This window comes from Aquarana catesbeiana, linkage group LG12 (genome assembly GCF_042186555.1).
Source record: "Aquarana catesbeiana isolate 2022-GZ linkage group LG12, ASM4218655v1, whole genome shotgun sequence".
NCBI classification, from domain to species: Eukaryota; Metazoa; Chordata; class Amphibia; order Anura; family Ranidae; genus Aquarana; species Aquarana catesbeiana.
Window position 1 is genome coordinate 171,249,865 of NC_133335.1, and position 27,949 is coordinate 171,277,813.

Genomic DNA, 27,949 nt, shown 5'->3' on the forward strand with positions numbered 1-27,949 from the left:
TAGAACTTTGTTAAAAGCTGAAAAATACCAGTGTGAATCCGGAATCAGTCATTTGATTGGTGTGCCATTACTTTGTGGAACGTTTCGCCAAATGGTTCACGAAATATTGTCGTTTTTGCGGCGAAATTGGTCCCATAGGAATGAATGGTGAAATGTTAAAAACTAGAGTGGGAGGTGACAAAAGCTGACAATCCCATGATCAGCCAAAACATTATGACCACCCCATAATCAGCCAATACATTCATAATGAATACCACCCCATGAAAAAATAATTTTTTGAAAAAAAAACATTTAAAAAAAAAAATTATTTTTGAAAAAAAAAATTCATTTTTGAAAAAAAAAAACTTTTGAAAAAATGTTCAGCTCTTTCAGCTAATGATGGAACTTCAACTTTTTTACTACTATTTATACTTTTTAAAATATTGAGCTTTTTAACACTTTTCACAGTTTCTCAAGCCACTCCACCCAGTTACTCCGCCCACTCCAGTTGTAGAGGCAAGAACACTTTTCACAATTTCCCCAGAAATTGTAGCTTTTCTAGTTCTTCTTCTTATTATTATAGCCAAATTTAGCACCCTAACTCCTCCCACAGTTTTTACACTACATAGACAAGTAATATATCGAAATGTGCGGATTATTCCCGATTGGTGTGCTATTACTTTGTGGAACTTTTCGCCGAATGGTTCATGAAATATCATTGTTTTTGCAGCAAAATTAGTCCCATAGAAATGAATGGTGAAATGTTCAATGTCATTTAATTGGTGTACTATTACCTTGTGGAACTTTGTGAAAAGCTGAAAATTACCAGTGTGAATCCGGCCTCAATGTCATTTAATTGGAGTGCTATTACTTTGTGGAACTTTTTTCGCCGAATGGTTCACAAAATATCGTCATTTTTGCGGCAATATTGGTCCTATAGGAAAGAATGGTGAAATGTTCAATGTCATTTAATTGGTGTGCTATTACCTTGTGGAACTTTCTGAGAAGCTGAAAAATATCAGTGTGAATCCGGAATCAATATCATTTCATTGGTGTGCTATTACTTTGTGGAACGTTTCACAGAATGGTTCATGAACTATCATCGTTTTTGCGGCAAAATTAGTCACATAGGAATGAATGGCGAAATGTTCAAAACTAGAGTGGGAGGTGACAAAAGCTGACAACCCCATGATCATACCACCCTAACTCCTCCTACAGCTTTTAAACTACATAGACAGTAATATACCAAAACATGCAGATTGTTCCCAAATGGTGTGCTATTACTTTGTGGAACGTTTCGCCAAATTTTTCACAAAATATCGTAGTTTTTGCAGAAAATTGGTCCCATAGGAATGAATGGCGAAATGTTCAATGCCATTTAATTGGTGTGCTATTACCTTGTGGAACTTTGTTAAAAGCTGAAAAATACCAGTGTGAATCCGGAATCAGTCATTTGATTGGTGTGCCATTACTTTGTGGAACGTTTCGCCAAATGGTTCACAAAATATTGACGTTTTTGCGGTGAAATTGGTCCCATAGGAATGAATGGGGAAATGTTCAAAACTAGAGTGGGAGGTGACAAAAGCTGACAACCCCATGATTATACCACCCTAACTCCTCCCACAGCTTTTAAACTACATAGACAGTTTTTACACTACATAGACAGCAATATACGGAAACGTGCAGATTGTTCCCGATTGATGTGCTATTTCTTTGTGGAACGTTTTGCCAAATTTTTCACGAAATATAATAGTTTTTGCGGAAAATTGGTCCCATAGGAATGAATAGCGAAATGTTCAATGTCATTTAATTGGTGTGCTATTGCCTTGTGGAACTTTGTTAAAAGCTGAAAAATACCAGTGTGAATCCGGAATCAGTCATTTGATTGGTGTGCCATTACTTTGTGGAACATTTCGCCAAATGGTTCACGAAATATTGTCGTTTTTGCTGCGAAATTGGTCCCATAGGAATGAATGGTGAAATGTTAAAAACTAGAGTGGGAGGTGATAAAGCTGACAATCCCATGATCAGCCAAAACATTATGACCACCCCATAATCAGCCAATACATTCATAATGAATACCACCCCATGAAAAAAAAATTTTTTGAAAAAAAAACATTTAAAAAAAAAAAATTATTTTTGAAAAAAAAAAATTCATTTTTGAAAAAAAAAACTTTTGAAAAAAATGTTCAGCTCTTTCAGCTAATGATGGAACTTCAACTTTTTTACTACTATTTATACTTTTTAAAATATTGAGCTTTTTAACACTTTTCACAGTTACTCAAGCCACTCCACCCAGTTACTCTGCCCACTCCAGTTGTAGAGGCAAGAAAACTTTTCACAATTTCCCCAGAAATTGTAGCTTTTCTAGTTCTTCTTCTTATTATTATTATAGCCAAATTTAGCACCCTAACTCCTCCCACATTTTTTACACTACATAGACAAGTAATATATCGAAATGTGCGGATTATTCCCGATTGGTGTGCTATTACTTTGTGGAACTTTTCGCCGAATGGTTCATGAAATATCATTGTTTTTGCGGCAAAATTAGTCCCATAGAAATGAATGGTGAAATGTTCAATGTCATTTAATTGGTGTACTATTACCTTGTGGAACTTTGTGAAAAGCTGAAAATTACCAGTGTGAATCTGGCCTCAATGTCATTTAATTGGAGTGCTATTACTTTGTGGAACTTTTTTCGCCGAATGGTTCACAAAATATCGTCATTTTTGCGGCAATATTGGTCCTATAGGAAAGAATGGCGAAATGTTCAATGTCATTTAATTGGTGTGCTATTACCTTGTGGAACTTTCTGAGAAGCTGAAAAATATCAGTGTGAATCCGGAATCAATATCATTTCATTGGTGTGCTATTACTTTGTGGAACGTTTCACCGAATGGTTCATGAACTATCGTCGTTTTTGCGGCAAAATTAGTCACATAGGAATGAATGGCGAAATGTTCAAAACTAGAGTGGGAGGTGACAAAAGCTGACAACCCCATGATCATACCACCCTAACTCCTCCTACAGCTTTTAAACTACATAGACAGTAATATACCAAAACATGCAGATTGTTCCCGAATGGTGTGCTATTACTTTGTGGAACGTTTCGCCAAATTTTTCACAAAATATCGTAGTTTTTGCAGAAAATTGGTCCCATAGGAATGAATGGCGAAATGTTCAATGTCATTTAATTGGTGTGCTATTACCTTGTGGAACTTTGTTAAAAGCTGAAAAATACCAGTGTGAATCCGGAATCAGTCATTTGATTGGTGTGCCATTACTTTGTGGAACGTTTCGCCAAATGGTTCACGAAATATTGTCATTTTTGCGGTGAAATTGGTCCCATAGGAATGAATGGGGAAATGTTCAAAACTAGAGTGGGAGGTGACAAAAGCTGACAACCCCATGATCATACCACCCTAACTCCTCCCACAGCTTTTAAACTACATAGACAGTTTTTACACTACATAGACAGCAATATACGGAAATGTGCAGATTGTTCCCGATTGATGTGCTATTTCTTTGTGGAACGTTTTGCCAAATTTTTCACGAAATATCATAGTTTTTGCGGAAAATTGGTCCCATAGGAATGAATAGCGAAATGTTCAATGTCATTTAATTGGTGTGCTATTGCCTTGTGGAACTTTGTTAAAAGCTGAAAAATAGCAGTGTGAATCCGGAATCAGTCATTTGATTGGTGTGCCATTACTTTGTGGAACGTTTCGCCAAATGGTTCACGAAATATTGTCGTTTTTGCGGCAAAATTGGTCCCATAGGAATGAATGGTGAAATGTTAAAAACTAGAGTGGGAGGTGACAAAAGCTGACAATCCCATGATCAGCCAAAACATTATGACCACCCCATAATCAGCCAATACATTCATAATGAATACCACCCCATGAAAAAAAAATTTTTTGAAAAAAAAACATTTAAAAAAAAAAATTATTTTTGAAAAAAAAAAATTCATTTTTGAAAAAAAAAAACTTTTGAAAATAATGTTCAGCTCTTTCAGCTAATGATGGAACTTCAACTTTTTTACTACTATTTATACTTTCTAAAATATTGAGCTTTTTAACACTTTTCACAGTTACTCAAGCCACTCCACCCAGTTACTCCGCCCACTCCAGTTGTAGAGGCAAGAAAACTTTTCACAATTTTCCCAGAAATTGTAGCTTTTCTAGTTCTTCTTCTTATTATTATTATAGCCAAATTTAGCACCCTAACTCCTCCCACAGTTTTTACACTACATAGACAAGTAATATATCGAAATGTGCAGATTATTCCCGATTGGTGTGCTATTACTTTGTGGAACTTTTCGCCAAATGGTTCATGAAATATCATTGTTTTTGCGGCAAAATTAGTCCCATAGAAATGAATGGTGAAATGTTCAATGTCATTTAATTGGTGTACTATTACCTTGTGGAACTTTGTGAAAAGCTGAAAAATACCAATGTGAATCCGGCCTCAATGTCATTTAATTGGAGTGCTATTACTTTGTGGAACTTTTTTCGCCGAATGGTTCACAAAATATCGTCATTTTTGCGGCAATATTGGTCCTATAGGAAAGAATGGCGAAATGTTCAATGTCATTTAATTGGTGTGCTATTACCTTGTGGAACTTTCTGAGAAGCTGAAAAATATCAGTGTGAATCCGGAATCAATATCATTTCATTGGTGTGCTATTACTTTGTGGAACGTTTCACCGAATGGTTCATGAACTATCGTCGTTTTTGCGGCAAAATTAGTCACATAGGAATGAATGGCGAAATGTTCAAAACTAGAGTGGGAGGTGACAAAAGCTGACAACCCCATGATCATACCACCCTAACTCCTCCTACAGCTTTTAAACTACATAGACAGTAATATACCAAAACATGCAGATTGTTCCCGAATGGTGTGCTATTACTTTGTGGAACGTTTCGCCAAATTTTTCACAAAATATCATAGTTTTTGCAGAAAATTGGTCCCATAGGAATGAATGGCGAAATGTTCAATGTCATTTAATTGGTGTGCTATTACCTTGTGGAACTTTGTGAAAAGCTGAAAAATACCAGTGTGAATCCAGCCTCAATGTCATTTAATTAGTGTGCTATTACTTTGTGGAACGTTTCGCTGAATGGTTCACAAAATATCATTTTTGTGGCGAAATTGGTCCCATAGGAATGAATGGCGAAATGTTCAAAACTAGAGTGGGAGGTGACAAAAGCTCACATTATGACCCCCCCATGATCAGACAAAACATTCTGACCACCCCATCAAAAAAAATTATATTTAAAAAAAACATTTTTGAAAAAAAATCATTTTTGAAAAAATGAAAAAAAATAATTTTTGAAAAAAATTAAAAAAAAAAAAAAAATTTTTTTTAAATAATTTTTAAAAAATATTAAAAAATCATTTTTGAAAAAAAAAATCATTTTTGAAAAAAAATCATTAAAAAAATAATAATTTTTGAAAAAAAAATCATTAAAAAAAATTCATTTTTGAAAAAAAACAAAAACATAATCACTTTTGAAAAAAAAAATTTTAATAAAAAAAATCATTTTTGAAAAAAAAAAACATTTTTGAAAAAAAAAACATTTTTGAAAAAAAAAAAATTTTTGAAAAAATGTTCAGCTCTTTCAGCTAATGATGGGACTTCAACTGTTTTACTACTATTTATACTTTTTTAAATATTAAGCTTTTTAACACTTTTCAGTTACTCCAGCCACTCCAACCACACAACAGTTACTCAAGCCACTCCACCCAGTTACTCCACCCACTCCAGTTGTAGAGGCAGGAACACATCACAATTTCCCTAGATATTGTAGCTTTTCCAGTTAAGTGTTCTTGCATAGCAAGACCACTTACTGTTATCTCACATATATATTATTCTTATTATTATTATTGCCAAATTTTCCACCGTAACTCCTCCCACAGCTTTTACACTACATAGACAAGTAATATACTGAAACGTGCGGATTGTTCCCGAATGGTGTGCTATTACTTTGTGGAACATTTCGCCAAATGGTTCACGAAATATCGTCATTTTTGCGGCGAAATTTGTCCCTTAGGAATGAATGGGGAAATGTTCAAAACTAGAGTGGGAGGTGACAAAAGCTGAAAAATCAGGACATGATTTCTAAACTGCCACTACTCCCTCATTTTCAAGCCCACCTACACAAATCTTATATCAAAACGTTCAGCTATCCCTGCTGCCACTAAACATGTCCACAGCTAAGCCATAGTCCTGATAGTTTTCATAATATGAGCATTTGTTTGCAACTCACACCGTCCATTGACATTAATTGAAACTACACTCTAGCCCCTTCAAATTTGAAGGGCAATCTCTAAACTACGACTGTGCCTTCAATTTTAATATTTCAGAGACATACTATGCATCAAAATCTAGGTCTGGGTCTTGTGATTCTCACAATATAAAGATCTTCGCTGTAGGATTTATAGTTTTTAAAATACGGCCATTTAAATTACTGCACAGTTATTACATCTATCATTATCCTGTGTATTGTGTATTGAGCAGTATTTGTGAAGCATAAACAGGACATGAGCATTGCTAGGAAACAGTGGTTGTAAACACAAGATGCTGAGACCCCCCAAATGCATGTGGTCATACCTTCATCTGCTAGATGAAGGTATGACAAAAGCTGACCCACCATGATGAGCCAAAACATTATGACCACAACATGATCAGCCAAAACATTATGACCACCTCATTATCAGCCAAAACATTATGACCCCCCATGATCAGCCAAAACATTATGACTCCTCATGATCAACCAAAACATTATGACTGCCCCATGATCAGCGAAAATATTATGACCACGCCATAATCAGCCAAAACATTATGACCCCCCATGATCAGACAAAATATTATGACCACGCCATAATCATCCAAATCATTATGACTACGCCATAATCAGCCAAAATATTATGACCCCCCCATGATCACCAAAAACATTATGTCCACCCCACGATCAGCCAAACCATTATGACCACAACATGATCAGCCAAAACATTATGACCACCCCATTATCAGCCAAAACATTATGACCCCCCATGATCAGCCAAAACATTATGACCACGCCATAATCAGCCAAAATATTATGACCCCCCATGATCAGCCAAAACATTATGTCCACCCCACGATCAGTCAAAACATTATGACCATGACATGATCAGCCAAAACATTATGATCACCCTATGAAAAAAAAAATGTAACAATCATTTTTGAAAAAAAAATCATTTTTAAAATAAAATCATTTTTAAAATAAAATCATCATACTACTATTTATACTTTTTAAAATATTAAGCTTTTTAAAACTTTTCACAGTTACTCAAGCCACTCCACCCCACCCAGTTACTCCACCCACTCCAGTTGTAGAGGCAAGAACTTTTTTCACAATTTCCCCAGAAATTGTAGCTTTTCTAGTTAATATTATTCTTATTATAGCCAAATTTACCACTTTAACTCCTCCCACAACTTTTACACTACATAGACAAGTAATATACCGAAACCTGGGGATTGTTCCCGATTGGTGTGCTATTACTTTGTGGAACCTTTCGCTGAATGGTTCACGAAATATTGTAATTTTTGCGGAAAAATTGGTCCCATAGAAATGAATGGCGAAATGTTCAATGTCATTTAATTGGTGTGCTATTACCTTGTGGAACTTTGTGAAAAGCTGAAAAATACCAATGTGAATCCGGCCTCAATGTCATTTAATTGGTGTGCTATTACTTCTACTACTGATGTTGTCATTTTTGAGGCAAAATTGGTCCCATAGGAATGAATGGCAAAATGTTCAAAACTAGAGTGGGAGGTGCCAAAAGCTGACAACCCCATGATCAGCCAAATATTATGACTACAACATGATCAGCCAAAACATTATGACCCCCCCACGATGAGCCAAATAATTTATGACCACCCCATTATCAGCCAAAACATTATGACCACAACATGATCAGCCAAAATATTATGACCACCCCATGATCAGCCTAAACATTATGATGACCCCATGAAAAAACAAGCCTGCTGATGTTTGACCTTTGGGGGTGGTCCCTATTCCAATCATTGAGTCCTAACCTTGTTCTTCCAGGGGAAACCCTAACCCTAAAACCTAAGCCTAACCCCTAACCCTAAACCCTAACCCTCACCCTGACCCTCACCCTGATCCTAACAATAACCCCTACCCTAACCCCTAACTCTAACCCTAACCCTAAAACTTAACCCCCTCTGATAGTCCAGGGACATTTATGATCATTATGTATTTATTCTGCGTATTCTCTGGATATGCAGTATATATTCAATTTCAATTTCATCCTTTGTTGTCTCTCTTTTGCTCTAATATGTGTTTTATTTTACCTTTATATACTTAGACATGTGAGCTTACTCTACATATATGGATATCTTATGTGTAAATCCTCTTTGCCAAAATATGTATGTACTAATATAGGATGATATACTTACATGTATTATTCTTATTCTTTTCTGATCCTGTACAATAGTTGAATTTTTGTCCCCTATATGGATTGTTTCCCTTCCCCCTATGTGTAGTCACTATGGCTGCTGGCGCCGCCCACGTACCAGGGCTGATTTTCCTAGATGTGTCTTCCCGGCAAGGTAAGGCGGGGAGGAGGGGCTCCTGTATGGTTGGCTCCTCCTCCCGCCTTTCCCCATTGGATACCCAGGCTGGACCTGGCTACCATATTGGGGATTCCCCTTGCCGGCGGCGTTCAGGGACATCCCCGGACGTCTCCGCTCACTGCGCATGCGCGGGGCCCCGCGCGTACCACGTGATGCGGACGCGTCACGCAATTGCGACGGTGATGACGTCAGCGGACGGAGCTCTCGCTCGCCCTGAACGCCGAGGAGATCACACGAGGCCGCCTTTGGCTGCCATGCCCCCAAGCGCGGTCTCCTTGGAGTGGTCTTATTAGTGGAATGTTGACACCTGTCGCCAATCAATCCATGTCGGAATCCCGCCCCAAATCAAGGGCTTATATACATTCTTTCAGCCCCCTTCAGACCATCCTGAATACCTTTCTGTCCAGCTGACGGTTTCTCCTGCAGCTTCACATTGTAAGTACACCACCTTTTTTTCATGTCATTGCACTTTTGTTGCCCTATATATAACAATTGGTCTATTACAATGACCATATATACATCTCAGATATTCAAATGTATACAATACTTTTTTACTTTATTTTATACTTTCAGACTTGCCAAATGGTAACCTGGACTGGCGTTTACCTAGCCTGTTCAAGGTAGTGACCAATCCCGGGTTAGGTCACACCTAAGTGCAAGCACACAGGGCAACATAGTGTGGTTCCCCGCACTACCCTCACCTTGCTCATTAGGTAATATACTTTGTACACTTGCCCTTTTCCCATATGTGGGCACTTTTTCACCTGTTTTTACATGACTCACCCACTACCTTTAAGTAGTCTTTGCTTTTCACATTTTTGTGTGTTCACTTTTCACACACTCTTGTTGTCCATATTAGGGATTCACGCTTTGTTTACATACTTCTTTCACTGTTAAGTGCTATTTTTCACCAATCACACATTTTTATTCCATTCACACCTCTTTTTTCAATATGGTCGAGGGACTAATATGCAACTAACTACTCTCCTTTTCATCCCTTATTGCGCTTTATTTACCTTTGTATGCACTCCGTTACACTTTCTATACTCAAAATCATAAGTATGGCATATGTGTGTATACACATATGTATATTTGTGTGTGGACTTCCCCACGCACAGACACATATACCCAATATGCATAGGCCAAGGCCAATGTAATGGGTATATATATGTATCCATGGTTTTTTATAACCAAGTAGATACAAACACATACACACTTTTTTAAACTTTACGTTGGAGTGCATACTAATATATAATATTCCGATTTTTGTTGTTGTTTTTTCCTTCTCGGGTTGTTGCTGCAGGTGTCCTCCCTACTTGTCCGACTGAGTGGTCTGCGCATAGATAGGGGGCGCTTTACAGTGTGATCTCTTGTAAGCCACATTTTTGGGATCTCCCCCTGGGAATAGGGGCTGCGGCGGTGATGCCATGGGACCTCTGGGGGAAGGTGAACAGACAATCTTTCGATTTTAAGGGGATCTCTCTAACAAAAAGCTCCTTGGTTTAGGACACTCATCATTGGGTAAATATGCTGTATTGATGTGTGATGTACCTGTTACCGAATATACATATTTAATTTTTTGACACATGCATTTTTGTGGTATAATATAACCCCAAACACTAACCCGAACCCTAACCCTAAACCCTAATCCTAACCCTGACCCTAAACCCTAACCCTAAGCCCTAATCCTAAACACTAACCTGCGCAGCAGCCCTTAGAAAAACATTTACGCGAAGCACAAACGCACACACTGAGTGCGTGCAAAGTGCTAACCCCAACTTGCTGATGCCCCGACTTGCTGATGCCCCGGCATAGTTTTGGTAGGTGGAAAACTTTGGTGGTCATGAGTCAGCCACATCTCCTGACATTTGACCTCTGGGGGACACAGCTGCTGACCTTTGACCTTTGGGGGTGGTCCCTATTCCAATCCCTGAGTTCTAACCTTGTTCTTCCAGGGGAAACCCTAACCCTAAACCCTAATCCTAACCCATAACACTAAACCCTAATCCTAACCCTAAACCCTAACCATAACCTCTAACCAAACCCTAAATCCTAACACTAACCCCTAACTCTAACCCTAACCCTAAACCCTAACCCTTTCTCTAACCTAAACCCTAACCCTAAGCCCTAACCCTAACCCTCACCCTAACCCTAGCGAGGTGCGCGCAAATACCCCGACCTGCTGATGCCCTGACTTGCTGATGCCCTGACTTAGTTTGTGTAGGCGGAACACTTTGGTGGGGTGGGTCAGCCACACCTCTTGACCTTTGACCTCTGGGGGACATGCCTGCTGACCTTTGACCTTTGGGGGTTGTCCCTATTCCAATCCCTGAGTCCTAGCCTTGTTCTTCCAGGGGAAACCCTAACCCTAACCCAAACCCCTAACCCTAACCCTAATTGTAAACCCTAACCCTAAACCCTAACCACTAACCCTAATCCTAACCCTAAACACTAACCCTCACCCTAAACCCTAACCCTAACCCTAGCAAAGCACATGCAAAGTGCTTACCCCGACTTGCTGATGCACCGACTTGCTGACGCCCCGACTTAGTTGGGGTAGGCGGAACACTTTGGTAGGGGTGGGTCAGCCACACCTCTTGACCTTTGACCTCTGGGGGACATGCCTGCTGACCTTTGACCTTTGACCCTAACCCTAAACCCTAACCCTATCTCTAACTCTAAACCCTAACACTAAACCCTAACCCTAACCCTCACCCTAACCCTAGCGAGGCACGCGCAAAGCACTTACCCCGACTTGCTGATGCCCCGACTTAGTTGGGGTAGGTGGCACACATTGGTGGGGGTGGGTCAGCAATACCTCTTGACCTTTGACCTCTGGGTGACATGCTTGCTGATGTTTGACCTTTGGGGGTGGTCCCTATTCCAAACCCTGAGTCCTAACCTTGTTCTTCCAGGGGAAACCCTAACCCAAACCCCTAACCCTAACACTAATTGTAAATCCTAACCCTAACCCTATACCCTAACCCCTAACCTTAAACACTAACCCTAACTGTAACACTAACCCCAAACCCTAAACCTAGCAAAGCGCGTGCAAAGCGTTTACCCTGACTTGCTGATGCCCCGACTTGCTGATGCCCCAACTTAGATGGGGTAGGCAGAACACTTTGGTGGGGGTAGGTCATCCACACCTCTTGACCTATGACCTCTGGGGGACATGCCTGCTGACCTTTGAGCTTTGGGGGTGGTCCCTATTCCAATCTCTGAGTCCTTACCTTGTTCTTCCAGGGGAAACTCTAACCCTAACCCTTACCCTAACCCTAACCCTAAACCCTAATACTAACACTAACCCCTAACCCTAACCCTAAACCCTAACCCTAAAACACTAACCCTAAACACCTAACCTTAACCATAAACTCTTACCCTAACCCTAACCCTAGTGAAGTGCATGCAAAGCGCTTACCCCGACTTGCTGATGCTGTGACTTTGTTGGTGTAGGCGGAACACTTTGGTGGGGGTGGGTCAGCCACACCTCTTGACCTTTGACCTCTGGAGGAATTCCTGCTGACCTTTGACCTTTTGGGTTGGTCCCTATTCCAATCCCTGAGTCCTAACTCTGTTCTTCCAGGGGAAACCCTAACCCCAACCCTAACCCCTAACACTAATCCTAACCCTAAACTCTAACCATAACTCTAATCCCTAACCCTAACCCTACCCCTAAACCCTAACCCCTTACTCTAAATCCTAACCCTCACCCTAACCCTAGCAAAGCACATGCAAAGCATGTGCAAAGTGCTTACCCTGACTTGCTGATGCCCCGACTTGCTGATGCCCCCACTTAGTTTGGGTAGGTGGAACACTTTGGTGGGGGTAGGTCAGCCACACCTCTTGACCTTTGACCTCTGGGGGACATGCTTGCTGACCTTTGAGCTTTGGGGTGGTCCCTATTCCAATCTCTGAGCCCTGGCCTTGTTCTTCCAGGGGAAACCCTAACCCTAACCCTTACCCTAACCCTAAACACTAATACTAACACTAACCCCTAACCCTAAACCCTAACCCTAAACCCCTAACCCTAACCCTAACCCTAAACCCTAACCTTAACCCTAAACCCTTACCCTAACCCTAGTGAAGTGCACGCAAAGCGCTTACCCTGACTTTGTGATGCTGTGACTTTGTTGGTGTAGGCGGAACACTTTGGTTGGGGTGGCTAAGCCACACCTCTTGACCTTTGACCTCTGGGGGACATGCCTGCTGACCTTTGACCTTTGGGGTTGGTCCCTATTCCAATCCCTGAGTCCTAACTCTGTTTTTCCAGGGGAAACCCTAACCCCAACCCTAACCCCTAACACTAATCCTAACCCTAAACCCTAACCACAACTCTAATCCCTAACCCTAATCCTAACCCTCACCCTAACCCTAGCAAAGCACATGCAAAGCACGCGCAAAGTGCTTACCCTGACTTGCTGATGCCCCGACTTGCTGATGCCCCGAGTTTGGGTAGATGGAACACTTTGGTGGGGTTGGGTCAGCCACACCTCATGACCTTTGAACTCTGGGGGACATGCCTGCTGACCTTTGACCTTTGGGGGTGGTCCCCATTCCAATAAGTGAGTCCTAACTTTGTTCTTCCAGGGGAACCCTACCCAGAACCCCTAACCCTAAACCCTAACCCTAAACCCTAACCCTAACTCTAACCCTAACCCCAAACCCTAACCCCTAACCCTAACCCTTACCCTAAACCCTAACCATCACCCTAACCTTAGTGACGTGCGCACAAAGTGCTTACCCTGACTTGCTGATGCCCCGACTTAGTTGGGGTAGGCAGAACACATTGGTGGGGGTGGGTCAGCCACACCTCTTTGAACTCTGTGGGGACATTCCTGCTGACCTTTGACCTTTGGGGGTGGTATCTATTCCAATCCCTGAGTCCTAACCTTGTTCATCCGTGGGAAACCCTAACCCTAACCCTAAATTCTAACCCTAACCCTAAACCCTAACCCTAAACCCTAACCCTAAAGCCTAACCCTAAACCCTAACCTTTACCCTAACTCTAAACCCTAACCCTAAACCCTAACCCTAGCAAAGCACATGCAAAGCACTTACCCCGACTTTCTGATGCCCTGACTTAGTTGGGATAGGTGGAACACTTTAATGGGGGTGGGTCAGCCACACCTCTTGACCTTTGACCTCTGGGGGACACAACTGCTGACCTTTGACCTTTGGGGGTGGTCCCTATTCCAATCCCTGAGTCCTAACCTTGTTCTTCCATGGGAAACCCTAGCACTAACAAAAACACTAACCCTAATCCCTAACCCTAACCCAAAAAACACTAACCCTAACCCCAAACCCTAACCTAAACCCTAAACCTAACCCTAACATTAACCCTAACCCTAACCCTAAACCCTAGCCCCTAACCCTAACCCTAAACCCTAAACTTAGCGAAGCATGTGCAAAGCACTTACCCCGACTTGCTGATGCCCCGACTTAGTTGGGGTAGGTGGAACACTTTGATGGGGGTGGGTCAGCCACACCTCTTGACCTTTGACCTCTGGGGGACATGCCAGCTGACCTTTTTACCTTTGGAAATGGTCCCCATTCCAATCCCTGAGTCCTAACCTTGTTCTTCCAAGGGAAACCCTAACCCTAACCCCTAACACAAATCCTAACCCTAAACCCTAACCCTAACCCAAACCCCTAACCCTATCCCTAAATCTAACCCTAAATGCTAACCTTAAACCCTAACTCTAGCAATGCATGCGCAAAGCGTGTGCAAAACGCTTACCCTGACTTGCTGATGCCCCGATTTTGTTGGGGTAGGCGGAAGACTTTGGTGGGGGTGGGTAAGCCACACCTCTTGACCTTTGACCTCTGGGGGACACACCTGCTGACCTTTGACCTTTGGGGGTGGTCCCTATTCCAATCCCTGAGTCCTAACCTTGTTCATCCATGGGAAACCCTAAACCTAACCTGAAACTCTAACCCTAACCCTATCCCTAAAGCCTAACCCTAACCCTAACCCTAACCACTAACCTTTACCCTAACCCTAAACCCTAACCCTAACCCTAAACCCTAACACTTACCCTAGCAAAGCACGCACATTACCTGACTTGCTGATGAACTGACTTAGTTGGGGTAGACAGAACACTTTGGTTGGGGTTGGTCAGCCACACCTCTTGACCTTTGACCTCTGGTGGACACACCTACTGACCTTTAAGCTTTGGGGTGGTCCCTATTCCAATCCCTGAGTCCTAACCTTGTTCAGCCAGGGGAAACCCTAACCCCTAACCCTAACCCTAGCCCTAACCCTAGCCCTAACTCTAATCCTATCCCTAAACCCTAACCCTAACCCCTAACCCTAGCAAAGTGCTTACCCCGACTTGCTGATGCCCCGACTTGCTGATGCCCCGACTTGCTGATGCCCTGACTTGTTTGGGGTAGGCAGAACACTTTGGTGGGGTTGGGTCAGCCACACCTCTTGACCTTTGACCTCTTGGGGAACATGCCTGCTGACCTTTGACCTTTGGTGGTGGTCCCTATTCCAATCCCTGAGTCCTAACCTTGTTCTTCCAGGGGAAATCCTAACCCTAACCCCTAAACCTAACCCTAAACTCTAACCCTAAACCCTAACCATAACCCTAAAGCCTAACCCTAACCCCTTACCTTTACCCTAACCCTAAACCCTAACCCTAACCCTAAACCCTAACCTTAACCCTAAACCTAACCCTAACCCTAAACCCTAACCCTAGCAAAGCATGCATGAAGCACGTGCAAAGCGCTTACCCCAATTTGCTGATGCCCTGACTTATTTGGGGTAGGTGGAACACTTTAATGGGGGTGGGTCAGCCACACCTCTTGACCTTTGACCTCTGGGGGACATGCCTGCTGACCTTTGACCTTTGGGGGTGGTCCCTATTCCAATCCCTGAGTCCTAACCTTGTTCTTCCAGGAGAAACCCTAACCATAACACTAAACCCTAACCCTAATCCAAACCCTAAACCCTAACCCCAAACCCTAACCCTAAAAACTATTCCTAAACCAAAACCCTAACCTTAACTCTCACCCTAACCCTAGCAAAGCACGTGCATTACCCGAACTTGCTGATGAACTGACTTAATTGGGGTAGGCAGAACACTTTGGTGGGGGTCGGTCAGCCACACCTCTTGACCTTTGACCTCTGGGGGGGACACCTGCTGACCTTTAACCTTTGGGGGTGGTCTCTATTCCAATCCCTGAGTCCCAGCCTTGTTCATCCAGGGGAAACCCTAACCCAAACCCTAGCCCTAACCCTAGCCCTAACTCTAGTCATATCCCTAAACCCTAGCAACGTGCTTACCCCGACTCGCTGATGCCCCGACTTGCTGATGCCCCGACTTAGTTGGGGTATGCGGAACACTTTGGTGGGGGGTGGGTCAGCCACAACTCTTGCCTTTGATCTGTGGGGGACATGCCTGCTGACCTTTGACCTTTGGTGGTGGTCCCTATTACAATCCCTGAGTCCTAACCTTGTTCATCCAGGGGAAACCATAATCCTAACCCCTAACCCTGACCCTAACCATAACCCTAACCCTAACCCTAAACCATAAACCTAACCCTCATCCTAACCCTAGTAAAGCGCACGCAAAGTGCTTACCCCGACTTGCTGATGCCCCGACTTGCTGATGCCCTGACTTATTTGGGGTAGTCAGAACACTTTGGTGGGGTTGGGTCAGCCACACCTCTTGACCTTTAACCTCTGGGGGACATGCCTGCTGACCTTTGACCTTTGGGGGTTGTCCCCATTCCAATCTCTGAGACCTAACCTTGTTCTTCCAGGGGAAACCCTAACCAAAACTCCTAACCCTAACCCTAACCCTAAACCCTAACCCTAAATCCTAACCCTAACCCTTAACACTAACCCTAACCCTAAACCCTAAACCTAACCCTTAACCATAATACTAAACCATATGCCCTAACCCTATCAAAGCATGTGCAAAGCACTTACTCCGACTTGCTGATGAACCAACTTAGTTGGGGTAGACGGAACACTTTGGTGGGGGTGGGTCAGCCACACCTCTTGACCTTTGTAATCTGGGGGACATGCCTTCTGACCTTTGACCTTTGGGGGTGGTCCCCATTCCAATCCCTGAGTCCTAACCTTGTTCTTCCAGGGGAAACCCTAACCAGAACCCCTAAATCTAACCCTAACAGTAAACCCTAACCCTAAACCCTAACCCTAAATGCTAACCCTAACCCCAAACCCTAACCCTAACCCTTACCCTAACCCGTACTCTAAACCCTAACCCTCACCCTAACCTTACCGAAGTGCGCACAAAGCGCTTACACTGACTTGCTGATGCCCTGACTTAGTTGGGGTAGGCGGAACACATTGGTGTTAACCTTTGACCTCTGGGGGACATGCCTGCTGACCTTTGACCTTTAGGGGTGGTCCCTATTCCAATCCCTGAGTCCTAACCTTGTTCACCTATGAGAAACCCTAACCCTAAACGCTAACCCTAACCCTAAAGCCTAACCCTAACCCTAACCCTAAAGCCTAACCCTAACCCCTAACCTTTACCCTAACCCTAACCCTAACCCAAACCCTAACCCTAGCGAAGCACATGCAAAGCACATACCCCGACTTGCTGATGCCCCGACTTAGTTGGGGTAGGTGGAACACTTTGATGGGGGTGGGTCAGCCACACCTCTTGAACTTTGACCTCTGCGGGACAAACCTGCTGACCTTTGACCTTTGGGGGTGGTCCCTATTCCAATCCCTGAGTCCTACCCTTGTTCATCCATGGGAAACCCTAACCCCAAACCCTAACCCTATCCCTAACCCCTAACCCTAACCCTAAACACTAACCCCAAACCCTAACCCTAAACCCTAAACCTAACCCTGACCCTAACCCTAACCCTAAACCCTAAACCCTAACCCTAGCTAAGCACATGCAAAGTGCTTACCCCAACTTGCTGATGCCCCGACTTATTTGGGGTAGGTGGAACACTTAGATGTGGGTAGGTTAGCCACACCTCTTGACCTTTGACTTCTGGGAGACATGACATCTGACCTTTGACCTTTGGAAATGGTCCCCATTCCAATCCCTGAGTCCTAACCTTGTTTTTCCAAGGGAAACCCTAACCACTAACCCAAATCCTCACCCTAAACCCTAACCCTAAACCCTAAACCTAGCAAAGCGTGCGCAAAGCGCTTCACCCGACTTGCTAAAGCCCTGACTTAGATGGGGTAGGCGGAACACTTTGGTGGGGGTGGGTCAGCCACACCTCTTGATCTTTGAACTCTGGGGACACACCTGCTGACATTTGACTTTTGGGGATGGTCCCTATTCCAATCCCTGAGTCCTAACCTTGTTCATCCATGGGAAACCTTTACCCTAACCCGAAACTCTAACCCAAACCCTAACCCCTAACCCTAAAGCCTAACCCTAACAATAACCCCTAACCTTTACCCTTACTCTAAACCCTAAACCCTAACCCTAGCAAAGCATGCACGAAGCTCATGCAAAGCGCTTACCCCGACTTGCAGATGCCCTGACTTATGTGGGGTAAGTGGATTACTTTAATGGGGGTGGGTCAGCCACACTTCTTAACCTTTGACCATTGGGGGACACACCTGCTGACCTTTGACCTTTGGGGTGGTCCCTATTCCAATCCCTGAGTCTTATCCTTGTTCTTCCAGGGGAAACCCTAACCCTAAACCCTAAACCCTAACCCTAATCCTAACCCTAAACCCTAAACCTAACCATAAACCCTAACTCCTAACCATAACCCTAAACCCTAACCCTAACCGTAATCAATAACCCTAACCCTCACCCTAACCCTAGCAAAGCAGGCGCGTTACCCTGACTTGCTCATGAACTGACTTAGTTGGGGTAGGCAGAACACTTTGGTGGGGGTGGGTCAGCCACACCTCTTGACCTTTGACCTCTGGTGGACACACCTACTGACCTTTAACCTTTGTGGGTGGTCCCTATTCAAATCCCTGAGTCCTAACCTTGTTCAGCCAGGGGAAACCCTAACCCCCAACCCTAACTCCAAACCCTAAAAGCTAACCCCAACCCCTAACCCTAAACCCTAACCCCTAACTCTAGCAAAGCATGCGCAAAGCGCTTACCCCAACTTGCTGATGAACTGACTTCGTTTAGGGTAGGTGGAACACTTTGGTGAGGGTGGGTCAGCCACACCTCTTGACCTTTGATATCTGGGGGACATGCCTGCTGTCCTTTGACCTTTGGATGTGGTCCCTATTCCAATCCCTGAATCCTAACGTTGTTCTTCCAGGGGAAACCCTAACCCCTAACCCTAAATCCTAACCCTAACCCTAACCCCTAAACTTTACCCTAACCCTAAACCCTAACCCTCAACCCTAAACCTAACCCTAAACTCTAAACCCTAAACCTAACCCTAGCAAAGCGTGCATGAAGCGTGTGCAATGCGCTTACCCTGACTTGTTAATGCCCTGACTTTTTTGGGGTAGGTGGAACACTTTGATGGGGGGGTGTCAGCCACACCTCCTGACCTTTGACCTCTGGGGGACATGCCTGCTGACCTTTGACCTTTGGGGGTGGTCCCTATTCCAATCCCTAAATCCTAACCTTGTTCTTCCAGGGGAAACCCTAACCATAACACTAAACCCTAACCCTAATCCTAACCCTAAACCCTAACCCTAACCCCAAACCCTAACCCTATCCCTAACCCCTAACCCTAAACCTTATTCCCAAACCTAAACCCAAACCCTAACCCTCACCCTAACCCTAGCAAAGCACGTGCATTACCCCGACTTGCTGATGAACTGACTTAGTTGGGGTAGGCAGAACTCTTTGGTGGGGGTGGGTCAGCCACACCTCTTGACCTTTGACCTCTGGGGGACATGCCTGCTGACCTTTGACCTTTGGGGTTGTCCCTATTCCAATCCCTGAGTCCTAACCTTTTTCTTCCAGGGGAAAACCTAACCCCTACCCTAACCCCTAACCCTAACCCCTTATACCTAACCCTAACTCTAAGCTAGACCCTAACCCTAAACCCAACCCTAAACATAAACCCTAACACTAAACCCTAACCTGTGTGGCAGCCCTTAGAAAAAACATTTACGTGAAGCGCAAATGCATGCCTTAAGCGTGCGCATAGCGCTTACGCCGACTTGATTATGCCCCAACTTGCTGATGCCCCGACTTAGTTGGGGTAGACGGAACACTTTGGTGGGGGTGGGTCAGCCACACCTCTTGACCTTTGTAATCTGGGGGACATGCCTTCTGACCTTTGACCTTTGGGGGTGGTCCCCATTCCAATCCCTGAGTCCTAACCTTGTTCTTCCAGGGGAAACCCTAACCAGAACCCCTAAATCTAACCCTAACAGTAAACCCTAACCCTAAACCCTAACCCTAAATGCTAACCCTAACCCCAAACCCTAACCCTAACCCTTACCCTAACCCTTACTCTAAACCCTAACCCTCACCCTAACCTTACCGAAGTGCGCACAAAGCGCTTACACTGACTTGCTGATGCCCTGACTTAGTTGGGGTAGGCGGAACACATTGGTGTTAACCTATGACCTCTGGGGGACATGCCTGCTGACCTTTGACCTTTAGGGGTGGTCCCTATTCCAATCCCTGAGTCCTAACCTTGTTCACCTATGGGAAACCCTAACCCTAAACTCTAACCCTAACCCTAAAGCCTAACCCTAACCCTAACCCTAAAGCCTAACCCTAACCCCTAACCTTTACCCTAACCCTAACCCTAACCCAAACCCTAACCCTAGCGAAGCACATGCAAAGCACATACCCCGACTTGCTGAAGCCCCAACTTAGTTGGGGTAGGTGGAACACTTTGATGGGGGTGGGTCAGCCACACCTCTTGAACTTTGACCTCTGCAGGACAAACCTGCTGACCTTTGACCTTTGGGGGTGGTCCCTATTCCAATCCCTGAGTCCTACCCTTGTTCATCCATGGGAAACCCTAACCCCAAACCCTAACCCTATCCCTAACCCCTAACCCTAACCCTAAACACTAACCCCAAACCCTAACCCTAAACCCTAAACCTAACCCTGACCCTAACCCTAACCCTAAACCCTAAACCCTAACCCTAGCTAAGCACATTCAAAGTGCTTACCCCAACTTGCTGATGCCCCGACTTAGTTGGGGTAGGTGGAACACTTAGATGTGGGTAGGTTAGCCACACCTCTTGACCTTTGACTTCTGGGAGACATGACATCTGACCTTTGACCTTTGGAAATGGTCCCCATTCCAATCCCTGAGTCCTAACCTTGTTTTTCCAAGGGAAACCCTAACCACTAACCCAAATCCTAACCCTAAACCCTAACCCTAAACCCTAAACCTAAACCTAGCAAAGCGTGCGCAAAGCGCTTCACCCGACTTGCTAAAGCCCTGACTTAGATGGGGTAGGCGGAACACTTTGGTGGGGGTGGGTCAGCCACACCTCTTGATCTTTGAACTCTGAGGACACACCTGCTGACATTTGACTTTTGGGGATGGTCCCTATTCCAATCCCTGAGTCCTAACCTTGTTCATCCATGGGAAACCTTTACCCTAACCCGAAACTCTAACCCAAACCCTAACCCCTAACCCTAAAGCCTAACCCTAACAATAACCCCTAACCTTTACCCTTACTCTAAACCCTAAACCCTAACCCTAACCCTAGCAAAGCATGCACGAAGCTCATGCAAAGCGCTTACCCCGACTTGCAGATGCCCTGACTTATGTGGGGTAAGTGGATTACTTTAATGGGGGTGGGTCAGCCACACTTCTTAACCTTTGACCATTGGGGGACACACCTGCTGACCTTTGACCTTTGGGGTGGTCCCTATTCCAATCCCTGAGTCTTATCCTTGTTCTTCCAGGGGAAACCCTAACCCTAAACCCTAACCCTAATCCTAACCCTAAACCCTAAACCTAACCATAAACCCTAACCCCTAACCATAACCCTAAACCCTAACCCTAACCGTAATCAATAACCCTAACCCTCACCCTAACCCTAGCAAAGCAGGCGCGTTACCCTGACTTGCTCATGAACTGACTTAGTTGGGGTAGGCAGAACACTTTGGTGGGGGTGGGTCAGCCACACCTCTTGACCTTTGACCTCTGGTGGACACACCTACTGACCTTTAACCTTTGTGGGTGGTCCCTATTCAAATCCCTGAGTCCTAACCTTGTTCAGCCAGGGGAAACCCTAACCCCCAACCCTAACTCCAAACCCTAAAAGCTAACCCCAACCCCTAACCCTAAACCCTAACCCCTAACTCTAGCAAAGCATGCGCAAAGCGCTTACCCCAACTTGCTGATGAACTGACTTAGTTTAGGGTAGGTGGAACACTTTAGTGAGGGTGGGTCAGCCACACCTCTTGACCTTTGATATCTGGGGGACATGCCTGCTGTCCTTTGACCTTTGGATGTGGTCCCTATTCCAATCCCTGAATCCTAACGTTGTTCTTCCAGGGGAAACCCTAACCCCTAACCCCTAACCCTAAATCCTAACCCTAACCCTAAAGCCTAACCCTAACCCCTAAACTTTACCCTAACCCTAAACCCTAACCCTCAACCCTAAACCTAACCCTAAACTCTAAACCCTAAACCTAACCCTAGCAAAGCGTGCATGAAGCGTGTGCAATGCGCTTACCCTGACTTGCTAATGCCCTGACTTTTTTGGGGTAGGTGGAACACTTTGATGGGGGGGTGTCAGCCACACCTCCTGACCTTTGACCTCTGGGGGACATGCCTGCTGACCTTTGACCTTTGGGGGTGGTCCCTATTCCAATCCCTGAGTCCTAACCTTGTTCTTCCAGGGGAAACTCTAACCATAACACTAAACCCTAACCCTAATCCTAACCCTAAACCCTAACCCTAACCCCAAACCCTAACCCTATCCCTAACCCCTAACCCTAAACCTTATTCCCAAACCTAAACCCAAACCCTAACCCTCACCCTAACCCTAGCAAAGCACGTGCATTACCCCGACTTGCTGATGAACTGACTTAGTTGGGGTAGGCAGAACTCTTTGGTGGGGGTGGGTCAGCCACACCTCTTGACCTTTGACCTCTGGGGGACATGCCTGCTGACCTTTGACCTTTGGGGTTGTCCCTATTCCAATCCCTGAGTCCTAACCTTTTTCTTCCAGGGGAAAACCTAACCCCTACCCTAACCCCTAACCCTAACCCCTTATACCTAACCCTAACTCTAAGCTAGACCCTAACCCTAAACCCAACCCTAAACATAAACCCTAACACTAAACCCTAACCTGTGTGGCAGCCCTTAGAAAAAACATTTACGTGAAGCGCAAATGCACGCCTTAAGCGTGCGCATAGCGCTTACGCCGACTTGATTATGCCCCAACTTGCTGATGCCCCGACTTAGTTGGGGTAGACGGAACACTTTGGTGGGGGTGGGTCAGCCACACCTCTTGACCTTTGTAATCTGGGGGACATGCCTTCTGACCTTTGACCTTTGGGGGTGGTCCCCATTCCAATCCCTGAGTCCTAACCTTGTTCTTCCAGGGGAAACCCTAACCAGAACCCCTAAATCTAACCCTAACAGTAAACCCTAACCCTAAACCCTAACCCTAAATGCTAACCCTAACCCCAAACCCTAACCCTTACCCTTACCCTAACCCTTACTCTAAACCCTAACCCTCACCCTAACCTTACCGAAGTGCGCACAAAGCGCTTACACTGACTTGCTAATGCCCTGACTTAGTTGGGGTAGGCGGAACACATTGGTGTTAACCTTTGACCTCTGGGGGACATGCCTGCTGACCTTTGACCTTTAGGGGTGGTCCCTATTCCAATCCCTGAGTCCTAACCTTGTTCACCTATGGGAAACCCTAACCCTAAACTCTAACCCTAACCCTAAAGCCTAACCCTAACCCTAACCCTAAAGCCTAACCCTAACCCCTAACCTTTACCCTAACCCTAACCCTAACCCAAACCCTAACCCTAGCGAAGCACATGCAAAGCACATACCCCGACTTGCTGAAGCCCCGACTTAGTTGGGGTAGGTGGAACACTTTGATGGGGGTGGGTCAGCCACACCTCTTGAACTTTGACCTCTGCAGGACAAACCTGCTGACCTTTGACCTTTGGGGGTGGTCCCTATTCCAATCCCTGAGTCCTACCCTTGTTCATCCATGGGAAACCCTAACCCCAAACCCTAACCCTATCCCTAACCCCTAACCCTAACCCTAAACACTAACCCCAAACCCTAACCCTAAACCTAACCCTGACCCTAACCCTAACCCTAAACCCTAAACCCTAACCCTAGCTAAGCACATGCAAAGTGCTTACCCCAACTTGCTGATTCCCCGACTTAGTTGGGGTAGGTGGAACACTTAGATGTGGGTAGGTTAGCCACACCTCTTGACCTTTGACTTCTGGGAGACATGACATCTGACCTTTGACCTTTGGAAATGGTCCCCATTCCAATCCCTGAGTCCTAACCTTGTTTTTCCAAGGGAAACCCTAACCACTAACCCAAATCCTAACCCTAAACCCTAACCCTAAACCTAGCAAAGCGTGCGCAAAGCGCTTCACCCGACTTGCTAAAGCCCTGACTTAGATGGGGTAGGCGGAACACTTTGGTGGGGGTGGGTCAGCCACACCTCTTGATCTTTGAACTCTGGGGACACACCTGCTGACATTTGACTTTTGGGGATGGTCCCTATTCCAATCCCTGAGTCCTAACCTTGTTCATCCATGGGAAACCTTTACCCTAACCCGAAACTCTAACCCAAACCCTAACCCCTAACCCTAAAGCCTAACCCTAACAATAACCCCTAACCTTTACCCTTACTCTAAACCCTAAACCCTAACCCTAACCCTAGCAAAGCTTGCACGAAGCTCATGCAAAGCGCTTACCCCGACTTGCAGATGCCCTGACTTATGTGGGGTAAGTGGATTACTTTAATGGGGGTGGGTCAGCCACACTTCTTAACCTTTGACCATTGGGGGACACACCTGCTGACCTTTGACCTTTGGGGTGGTCCCTATTCCAATCCCTGAGTCTTATCCTTGTTCTTCCAGGGGAAACCCTAACCCTAAACCCTAAACCCTAACCCTAATCCTAACCCTAAACCCTAAACCTAACCATAAACCCTAACCCCTAACCATAACCCTAAACCTTAACCCTAACCGTAATCAATAACCCTAACCCTCACCCTAACCCTAGCAAAGCAGGCGCGTTACCCTGACTTGCTCATGAACTGACTTAGTTGGGGTAGGCAGAACACTTTGGTGGGGGTGGGTCAGCCACACCTCTTGACCTTTGACCTCTGGTGGACACACCTACTGACCTTTAACCTTTGTGGGTGGTCCCTATTCAAATCCCTGAGTCCTAACCTTGTTCAGCCAGGGGAAACCCTAACCCCCAACCCTAACTCCAAACCCTAAAAGCTAACCCCAACCCCTAACCCTAAACCCTAACCCCTAACTCTAGCAAAGCATGCGCAAAGCACTTACCCCAACTTGCTGATGAACTGACTTAGTTTGGGGTAGGTGGAACACTTTGGTGAGGGTGGGTCAGCCACACCTCTTGACCTTTGATATCTGGGGGACATGCCTGCTGTCCTTTGACCTTTGGATGTGGTCCCTATTCCAATCCCTGAATCCTAACGTTGTTCTTCCAGGGGAAACCCTAACCCCTAACCCTAAATTCTAACCCTAACCCTAAAGCCTAACCCTAACCCCTAAACTTTACCCTAACCCTAAACCCTAACCCTAACCCTCAACCCTAAACCTAACCCTAAACTCTAAACCCTAAACCTAACCCTAGCAAAGCGTGCATGAAGCGTGTGCAATGCGCTTACCCTGACTTGCTAATGCCCTGACTTTTTTGGGGTAGGTGGAACACTTTGATGGGGTGTGTCAGCCACACCTCCTGACCTTTGACCTCTGGGGGACATGCCTGCTGACCTTTGACCTTTGGGGGTGGTCCCTATTCCAATCCCTGAGTCCTAACCTTGTTCTTCCAGGGGAAACCCTAACCATAACACTAAACCCTAACCCTAATCCTAACCCTAAACCCTAACCCTAACCTCAAACCCTAACCCTATCCCTAACCCCTAACCCTAAACCTTATTCCCAAACCTAAACCCAAACCCTAACCCTCACCCTAACCCTAGCAAAGCACGTGCATTACCCCGACTTGCTGATGAACTGACTTAGTTGGGGTAGGCAGAACTCTTTGGTAGGGGTGGGTCAGCCACACCTCTTGACCTTTGACCTCTGGGGGACATGCCTGCTGACCTTTGACCTTTGGGGTTGTCCCTATTCCAATCCCTGAGTCCTAACCTTTTTCTTCCAGGGGAAAACCTAACCACTACCCTAACCCCTAACCCTAACCCCTAACCCCTTACCCCTAATCCCCTAGCCCTAAGCTTAACCCTAACACTAAACCCTAACCCCTAACCTCTAACCCTAAACCCTAATCCTCACCCTAACCCTAGCGAAGCATGCGCAAAGCACTTACCCCGACTTGATGATGCCTCGACTTAGTTGGGGTAGGCGGAACAGTTTGGTGGGGGAGGGTCAGCCACACCTCTTGACCTTTGGGGGACACGCCTGCTGACCTTTGACCTTTGGGGTGGTCCCTATTTCAATCCCTGAATCCTAACCTTGTTCTTCCAGTGGAAACCCTAGCCCCTACCCTAACCCGTAACCCTAACCCCTAACCCCTTACCCCTAATCCCCTAGCCCTAAGCTTAACCCTAACACTAAACCCTAACCCTTAACCCTAACCCTAAACCCTCACCCTAACCCTAAACCCTAACCCTAAACCCTAACCTGCACGGCAGGACTTCAGAAAGAGCATTTAAGCAAAGCGCAAATGTGCACCTTAAGCATTCGCAAAGCGCTTACCCCGACTTGCTGATGCCCCGACTTGCTGATGTCCCAGCTTAGTTGGGGTAGGTGGAACACTGGTGGGGGTGGGTCAGCCACACTTCTTGACCTTTGACCTCTGGGTGACACACCTGCTGACCTTTGACCTTTGGGGGTGGTCCCTATTTCAATCCCTGAGTCCTAACCTTGTTCTTCCAGGGGATACCCTAACCCTAAACCCTAACCCCTAACCCTAACCCTAAACCCTAACACTAACCCCTAACCCTAACTCTAACCCTAAACCCTAACCCTAACCCTTGCCCTAACACCAGCGAAGCGTGCGCAAATTGCTTACCCCGACTTGCTGATCCCCCTACTTGCTAGGTGGAACACTTTGATGGGGGTGGTTCAGCCACACCTCTTGAACTTTGACCTCTGGGGACACACCTGCTTACCTTTGAACTTTGGGGGTGGTGCCTATTCCAATCCATGAGGCCTAACCTTGTTCATCCATGGAAAACCCTAACCCCTAATCCCTAACTCTAATCCCTAACCCTAACCCTAAACCCTAACCCTAACCCTAAACCCTAACCCTAGCCCTAATTCTAATCCTATCCCTAAACCCTAACCCTAAACCCTAACCCTAGCAAAGTGCTTACCCCGACTTGCTGATGCCCTGACTTGCTGATGCCCCGACTTAGTTGGGGTAGGCGGAACATTTTGATGGGGTTGGGTTAGCCACACCTCTTGCCTTTGATCTCTGTGAATCACGCCTGCTGACCTTTGAAATTTGGGGGTGGACCCTATTCCAATCCCTGAGTCCTAACCTTGTTCATCCAGGGGAAACCCTAACCCTAAACCCTAACCCTAACCCTAAATGCTAACCCTAACCTAAACCCTAACCCTATCCCTAACCCTAAACCCTAATGCTAACTCTAACCCACAACCCTAAACCCTAACCTTACCTTAACCCTAACCCTAAACCTTAGCAAAGCATGCGCAAAGCGGTTACCCTGACTTGCTGATGAACCGACTTAGTTGGGGTAGTCGGAACACTTTGGTGGGGGTGAGTCAGCCAAACCTCTTGACCTTTGACATCTGGGGGACATGCCTGCTGACCTTTGACCTTTGGGGGTGGTCCCAATTCCAATCCCTCATTCCTAACCTTGTTCTTCCAGGGGAAACCATAACCCTAACCCTAATCATAACCCTAAACTCTAACCCCAAACCCTAACCCTAACCCTCATCCTAAACCTAGCGAAGTTTGCGCAAAGTGCTTACACTGACTTGCTGATGCCCTGACTTGCTGATGGCTGACTTAGTTTGGGTAGGCGGAACACATTGATGGGGGTGGGTCAGCCAAACCTCTTGACCTTTGACCTCTGGGGGACACACATGTTGACCTTTGACCTTTGGGGGTGGTCCCTATTGCAATCCCTGAGTCCTAACTTTGTTCATCCATGGGAAATGCTAATCCTAATCCTAACCCTAAACCCTAACCTTAACCTTAACCCTAAACCCTAGCAAAGCGCACGCAAAGCGCTTGCCC